The sequence below is a fragment of the Phyllostomus discolor genome, chromosome 7 (genome assembly GCF_004126475.2).
Source record: "Phyllostomus discolor isolate MPI-MPIP mPhyDis1 chromosome 7, mPhyDis1.pri.v3, whole genome shotgun sequence".
In the NCBI taxonomy this organism is placed as follows: Eukaryota; Metazoa; Chordata; class Mammalia; order Chiroptera; family Phyllostomidae; genus Phyllostomus; species Phyllostomus discolor.
The window spans coordinates 39,988,104-39,995,398 of NC_040909.2; the positions used below are offsets into that span (position 1 = coordinate 39,988,104).

At 40.3% G+C, this 7,295-nt stretch overlaps 1 pseudogene; it reads right to left on the reverse strand.

Annotated features, from left to right (window-relative positions):
- Positions 1–718: 718 nt before the first annotated feature.
- LOC114502106 lies at positions 719–1,512 on the reverse strand (annotated as a pseudogene).
- Positions 1,513–7,295: the final 5,783 nt, after the last annotated feature.

A 7,295-nucleotide genomic window follows, 5' to 3' on the forward strand; every position in this document is an offset into this window, starting at 1 on the left:
TGAGTTAATTTTATGGTATGTGGATTTTAAGTGTTTTAAAAGAAAGTATGCCACATTGAATGAAAACTAAAATCTGTGAATTCTATCAGGTCAGTATCCTAATTGAGAAATTGTACTATAGTTTTATAGGATGTTACCCTTGGGAGAGACTGGGTAAAAGGTACATGAGATGTCTCTCTATTATTTATTACAACTGCATGTATATCTACAATGATCTAAAAATTTAAAAACATACTCTGTTTCTTTCCTATTTCTTGCCCCCTGAAATAAGAATTTCCCAGAGCAACATGTTCTTTGAATGCTGTAGTTGTTTGATGGCATCTTTCACCTTTTAGAAACCACAGGTCTAGCTCATAGATCCAATGAATCTTTCCAGAGTTGACTGAAGTGTTGGACACACCAGAAATATTTATTGACTCCAAAATGTGAAAAGAAAACCATAAAATTGCCCTGGCTGGTGTGGCTCAGTGGATTGAGTGCCAGCCTGTGAACCAATGGGTCACTGGTTCCATTGCCAGTCAGGACACATGCCTGGGTGGCAGGCTGGGTCCCCAGTGTGGGGTGCGTGAGAGGCAACCACACATTGATGTTTCTGTCCCTCTCTCTCTAAAAATAAATAAAATATTTAAAAAAGAAAACCATAAATTCATAACCTATGTTTAAATAAATATGCAAAATATGATCTTATATCAAATAGTCAACTTCCTCCTCCTTCCTTTTGGTTCTTAGGTTTTATTTAAGAGCTTGTATGTGTCAGATAAATGAGTTTTAATCCTCCTCCTCCTCTTCTTCTTCATCCTGGTTTATCTGGAAGTAACCCAATTTGTAACTCTCTTTGCTGATGCACAACCAGTCATGTAGGTTATTCTTCTTCAAAATTTTTTGTGAGATATTTCAAATACCTTTTGGAAAAAGACACCTCAGAAGTTAGAGTGACCTTACTCTTGCTTATTTTAATGGTTACAGGCCCTCCAACCAAGGTTCCCAGCTTTTCTGTTCACTTTGATTCTCTCCTGAAGAAACTGCTCAGAATTGGCAACATCCACAGTTCCACCTTTTAAAGGGTGGGTGTAGTCAAGGGTGAACTTCGAAAACTGCTTCTTTCTTTTGCCCCTCTCTGCCACAAGCTTTTTCACAGGAACCATGGGACTGCAGAGACAGAAAGGGCCAACTTCTATATTTCTCTCCGTGTGTATTATATATACTTAATATTTAAGGTGAGTATCATGAAGATTCAAAAACAGAAGTGACCTGGGTTTGAATCCTGTCTTTACCTCTTGTAGCTCTGTGGCATTGGAAAAGTTTCGTAACTTCCTTGAGTTTCAAGTTCACTCTCTGTAGAAAGAAAATTGTAGAATCTGCTCCATAGAGTTGTTGTGAAGGTTAAAATTACATGAATAGCTAATTCATGGAAAAGGTTTGGTAAAATACCTGCTGTATAGTAAGGACTCAGTAAGTGGTAGATATTACAACAACAATAATACCAGGATGGTGGTTTATACACTGCTGTCCCTGACATATATTTGCAGGTGACTGGGGTAGGTGGTAAAAGCCTTGAGCTCAGTAGGTCCTTGAATCCACTTGATAATGGATTTGTACTTAACCAGAGCCAGAGAAAAGGCTTCTATTGTCAGTTCTGCTAGAAGAACAATCAGGGGAAAACAAAGGCCTGGTTTCACTGGAGGCTCAAGGTAATATTATTTTAAATGAAAGCTACCAACAATGTGGAAAAACCACAGGAGGGATGAGACCAGCTAAGGTTTGCATTCTGAGATCAGCTAGAGGTTGCCTGAGTCATGAAGCATTTTACACAAATCGTGATCCCACAACGACTATATTTTCCTTGCTAAAACTCAGGATACCTGTTCTTTAAAAAGCTATTTTTAAAAACATGTGCGATTTATGGTGTCATATATGAAAAAGCTTATATACAACTTAAATTTGGTTATGTATTTTCTCAGTCATCTTTATTTTTAAAAAGTAAGATGATGTGACTTTGGAACTCAGCACACACCTGAGCATTAAGGTTGTGTAACTTTGGGGATAACTGTTTGAAACAGTCATGCAAACATGTGTCAGGGCCTGGCCCCTCGCTGAGGATGCAGAATAGGCCCAGTCCTCAGGCACGCACAGTACTGAACCTATCAAATGTAGAAAACAAAAAGGCAATAACAACAAAATATAAGGATGTATAATAAATTTTAAAAGCAGTGATTTTGTAAATGTTTTATCATATTAGTCAAAGATAATATTGGAAGAAAAAATAATTCTGAAGGTCATCTTTATGTGTCCAGCGCTTGAAAAGTATTGTTTCAGAAAAACAGTAGAACAATAGAAACAGTGTTGATATAATAGGCAATACAAAGATTTGAAATGAAAAATCTCAGCTTTGGTACAGGCTCTGCAGCTTACCTATTGTGTGAGGTTAGCCAAGCCACTTAACCTCTCTGTGCTTCAGTTTCCTCATCTGTAAAAAATAAACAATGAAACCTACTTTGGTTTAGTATGAAATTAATAAGAGAAAGTGAATTTTATTCAAATAAAAGGTAACATTATAGAAAATTACAGATAGTGTTCTCAGTTGTGGGCTATTTGTAGATAACACAGGATCACAGAATTGTATTATTTCTAGATGTGTGGTTTTTTCATCTTTTAAGATATATTTTTTTGATTATGCTATTGCAGTTGTCCTAATTTATCCCTCTTTGTCCCCTTCCACCCAGTATCCCTCATTCCCTCTGGCGATCCTCCCTCCACCTTAGTTCATGTCTATGGGTCATGCATGTAAGTTCTTTGGCTACCCCATCTTCTATACTGTTCTTAACATCCCCCTGCCCATTCTGTACCTACCAATTTGTACTTCTTAATCCCTGCACCTTTTCCTCAATTCTCCCCCTTCCTACTGCCAACAGGGAACCCTCCAAATGATCTCCATGTCTATGATTCTGTTTCTGTTCTGCTTGTTTGCTTAGTTTGTGTTTTAGATCAGTTGTTGATAGTTGTGAATTTATTGCCATTTTAATGTTCATAGTTTTGATCTTCTTCTTTTTCTTAAATAAGTCCCTTTAACATTTCATGTAATAATGGCTTGATGATAATGAACTCCTTTAGCTTTACTTTGTCTGGGAAGCACTTTAACTGCTTTTCAATTCTAAATGATAGCTTTGCTGGATAGAGTAATCTAGGTTGTAGGTCCTTGCTTTACATCATTTTGAGTACTTCTTGCCAGTCCCTTCTAGCCTGCAAATTTATTTTGAAAAATCAGCTGACAGTCTTATGGGAACTCCTTTGTAGGTAACAATCTGTTTTTCTCTTGTTGATTTTAAGATTCTCTCTTTATCTTTAACCTTTAGCGTTTTAACTATGATGTGTCTTGGTGTGGTACTCTTTGCATCCATCTTGTTTGGGAATCTCTGTGTTTCCTAAACTTATATGTCTATTTTCTTCACCAAATTAGGGAAGTTTTTTTCCATTATTTTTTCAAATAAATTTTCCATTTCTTGATCTTTCTCTTCTCCTTCTAGCACCTCTATGATTGGAATGTTTGTACCTTTGAAGTTGTCCAAAGGGCTCTTTACCCTATCCTTGTTGTTTTTTTTTTTTGGATTCTTTTTTCTTTTTTTTTAATATATTTTATTGATTATGCAATTACAGTTGTCCCATTTCCCCCCTTCTCTCCCCTCCACCCTGTACCCCCCTCCCACCCACATTTCCCCCTTTAGTTCATGTCCATGTGTCATACTTATGAGTTCTTTAGTTTCTACATTTCCCGTACTATTCTTGCCCTCCCCCTATCTATTTTCAACCTACATTCTATGCTACTTATTCTCTATACCTTTTCCCCCTCTCTCCTCCTCCTACCCCCCTGCTGCTAACCCTCCATGTGCCCTCCATTTCTGTGGTTCTGTTCCTGTTCTAATTGTTTACTTCGTTTCTTTTGGTTTTGCTTTAGGTGTGGTTGTTAATATTTGTGAGTTTGCTGTCCTTTTACTATACATGTCTTTTCTTTATCTTCTTTTCTTAGATAAGTCCCTTTAGCATTTCATAAAATAAGGGCTTGGTGATGATGAACTCCTTTAACTTGACCTTATCTGAGAAGCACTTTATCTGCCCTTCCATTCTAAATGAGAGCTTTGCTGGATAGAGCAATCTGGGATGTAGGTCCTTGTCTTTCATGACTTGGAATATTTCTTTCCAGCCTCTTCTTGCCTGTAAGGTCTCTTTGGAGAAATCAGCTGACAGTCTGATGGGAACTCCTTTGTAGGTTACTGTCCCCTTACCTCTTGCTGCTTCTAGGATTCTCTCCTTCATTTTTACCTTGGCTAATGTAATGATGATGTGCCTTGGTGTGTTTCTTCTTGGGTCCAACTTCTTTGGGGCTCTCTGAGCTTCTTGGATTTCTTGGAAGACTGTTCCCTTTGCCAGATTGGGGAAGTTCTCCTTTATTATTTGTTCAAATACGTGCTCAATCTGTTGCTTTTCCCCTTCCGATTCTGGTACCCCTATAATTCGGATATTGGAACGTTTAAAGGTGTCTTGGATGCTCTTAATCTTTTCCTCAATTTTTTGAATTCTTATTTCATCATGCTTTCCTGCTTGGTTGATTCTATCTTCCTTCTGGTCCACTGTATTGTTTTGAGACTCATATTCCTTCCTTTCACTATTGGCTCTCCTCCGCGTGTCTTCCTGCATCTGTTTTATGGTAATCTGCATTCTTTCATCTAAATTTCGTCCAAAATCCACCAGTTCCGTGAGCTTTCTGATCACCAGTGTTTTGAACTGCGCATCTGATAGATTGGCTAATTCTTGGTCGCTCAAAAGAATGAGTCCTGGGGGACTGATCTGCTCTGTTGAAAACATGGTTTTTTTTTTCCCCGTCTCTCCTTTTTTTTTTTTTTTCCCCGGTCTGGTTGCTCTTGTTACGGTGGGGGGTGGAGCCTTAGGTGCTCACCGGGGCTGAGCACCCCGGTCGCTAGATTGTGACGTTATATGTGGGGGCGGGGCGGGAACGGGAGCGGGGCGGGAGAAAACAATGGCGGTAGTTCCGTTCCCCTGGACTCAGACCCTTGTCTGGGCTTCCGGGCCGCGAGTTCTGCCCTGGTCCACAATCGCTGCCCCTCTGGGTCTGCCAGTCGCAGCTTGCGTACTCAGGGATCACCGCTGCCTTCTTACGCGCCTGATGGCTTTTGCGCTGATTTCGCGCCAAACCTTCCCCCGACCTCCGCGTGCCGCCGACCCGAGCCATCCCCGCGCCCGCTGGCTCGTCTTCTCCTACCAGTTCGGATGAACGCGTCTACTTCAACTTCTTGGCTGACCGACTTCCATTCAGATAAATCCTCTGCCGGATCTGGGTTTATTCTGATAGTAAATTATTGTTGTAAATTATTGGTTTTCTAATCTTGGTTGTACGAGGAGGTACGGTGCGTCCACCTATTCCTCCATCTTGCCGGAAGTCTCTCGGATTCTTTTTTCTTCTTGCTGTTCTGATTAAATGTTTTTTTTTTCTTCCTTATGTTTCAAATCATTAATTTGCTTCTCAGCTTCTTCCATTTCCATCCACTGTTGATTCCCTGTAGATTTTTCTTTATTTTACTTAGTGTAACCTTTATTTCTGCCTCAGTCTTTTTTATGCTGTTGAAGTACCCAATGAGTTTCTTGAACATCCTAATAACCAGTATTTTAAATGCCGCACCTGATAGATTGCTTATCTCCATTTTGTTTAGTTCTCTTTCTGGGGTTTTATTCTTTTTTTTTTATTTGGGCCATATTTCTTTGTCTCCTCATTTTGGCAGACTCCCTGTGTTTGTTTTTATGTATTAGCTAGAGCTGCTTCTACTGCTTGTCTCTGTAGTATGGTCTATTGTAGAAAAGTACACTGGTAAATTGGATGGGGTAGAGCCTTAGGTAATCTCTAGAGTGTGACAACCCATGTGAACCAGGTTGATGGAGTCTTCAATATGGTTTTGCTGCTTGATGGCTATGTAGGGGGAAGGGCTCAGAAAGGAGACAATGCCACTGCCTAAACTCTGAAGGTTTGTCTGGGAGGAAGCTGTCTCCTGGCACTCACCCTGATGCCAGACACTTCAGTTTCTCCCTGTATGCCACTGATGCCCTTCTAGCTGTCGCCCTAGTGCCAAAGCCCAGTGTGAGTGAGTCTGCATGAATCCCAAGTCCACTGTGAGCCCTGTAAGAGGAAACTCCTGAGAATCCTGCAGTTTCTTATACCACCCCATCCCCCACTAATTTTGCAGCCAGAAGTATGGAGACTTATTTTCTTGGCACTGGAACCTTGGGTTGGATGGTCTAGTGTTTGGCTGGGATCCCTTGCTCCTGAGGTATCCCTCCTGATTTTTACCCATCACACGTGGGTATGGGACTGCCTGTTCTTCATCTCCTTGTCTCTGTGCCTCTCCATGCAAGTCTCCATGTCCCCACCCCTCCATGTCTCTGCACCTCTTACCTGTCTAGATGAATGTGGCTTCTTTAATTCTTTGGTTGTCAGACTTTCATAAAGCTTGATTTTCTGATGATTCTGGGTGATATTTGTTTTGTAGCCTAGTTGTAATTTTTGCTGTGGTTGTGTGAGGAGACAGGCCGTGTTTATCTATGCCTCCATCTTGACCAGAGGTCCTAAATGTGTTTGTTTTCATATTGTAGGACAAAATTAGTATAGGAAGTAAAAATTCCAGAATAGAAGGACACCAATAATTTATTAATGCCTCCATGTTTTGGCTTCTGAGAGCGTAGGACCTTCAAATGGTAAAAGAGAAGTTGTGTTTATACTGAGAGGGCAAATGCTTATCAATTAATGGTGAGTGCTTGAAGCACTAGATAAGGAGGATTGTGGAGCAAGGTTCAGGCATTAAGAGAGAGTTCTGTGACCAATTGTGATATTTGTCATGGGCACAAGAAAGGGAGGAGAGTTAAGAATTAGGTGTTCACTGATCTTGCATTTCTTAAGAGAGTGATACAGTGTTAGCTTAGGGGGCCCAGAGTAGGATTATGATAAATCTAGAAGACAGCAATGGGAGTCTAAGGTTAAGACACTTAAAGAAACATTAACTAAGCACCCATTTCTTTGTGTCAAACCTTGTGCAAGGCACTGATGATGGAGCGATGAGTGGGGCTGTATTCCTCAGTGTTCTAAATAAGAGTCAGTAGACTGAGGTTCAAATCCTGTCTCTGCAACTTGACCTATGACTTTGGGCAAGCTGTGGAGTCAGCAGTATAAATATTTATAATACCATGTAATATTTGGGCTAACAGAGATATGTGCTGAGCATCTAGGAGGCTTC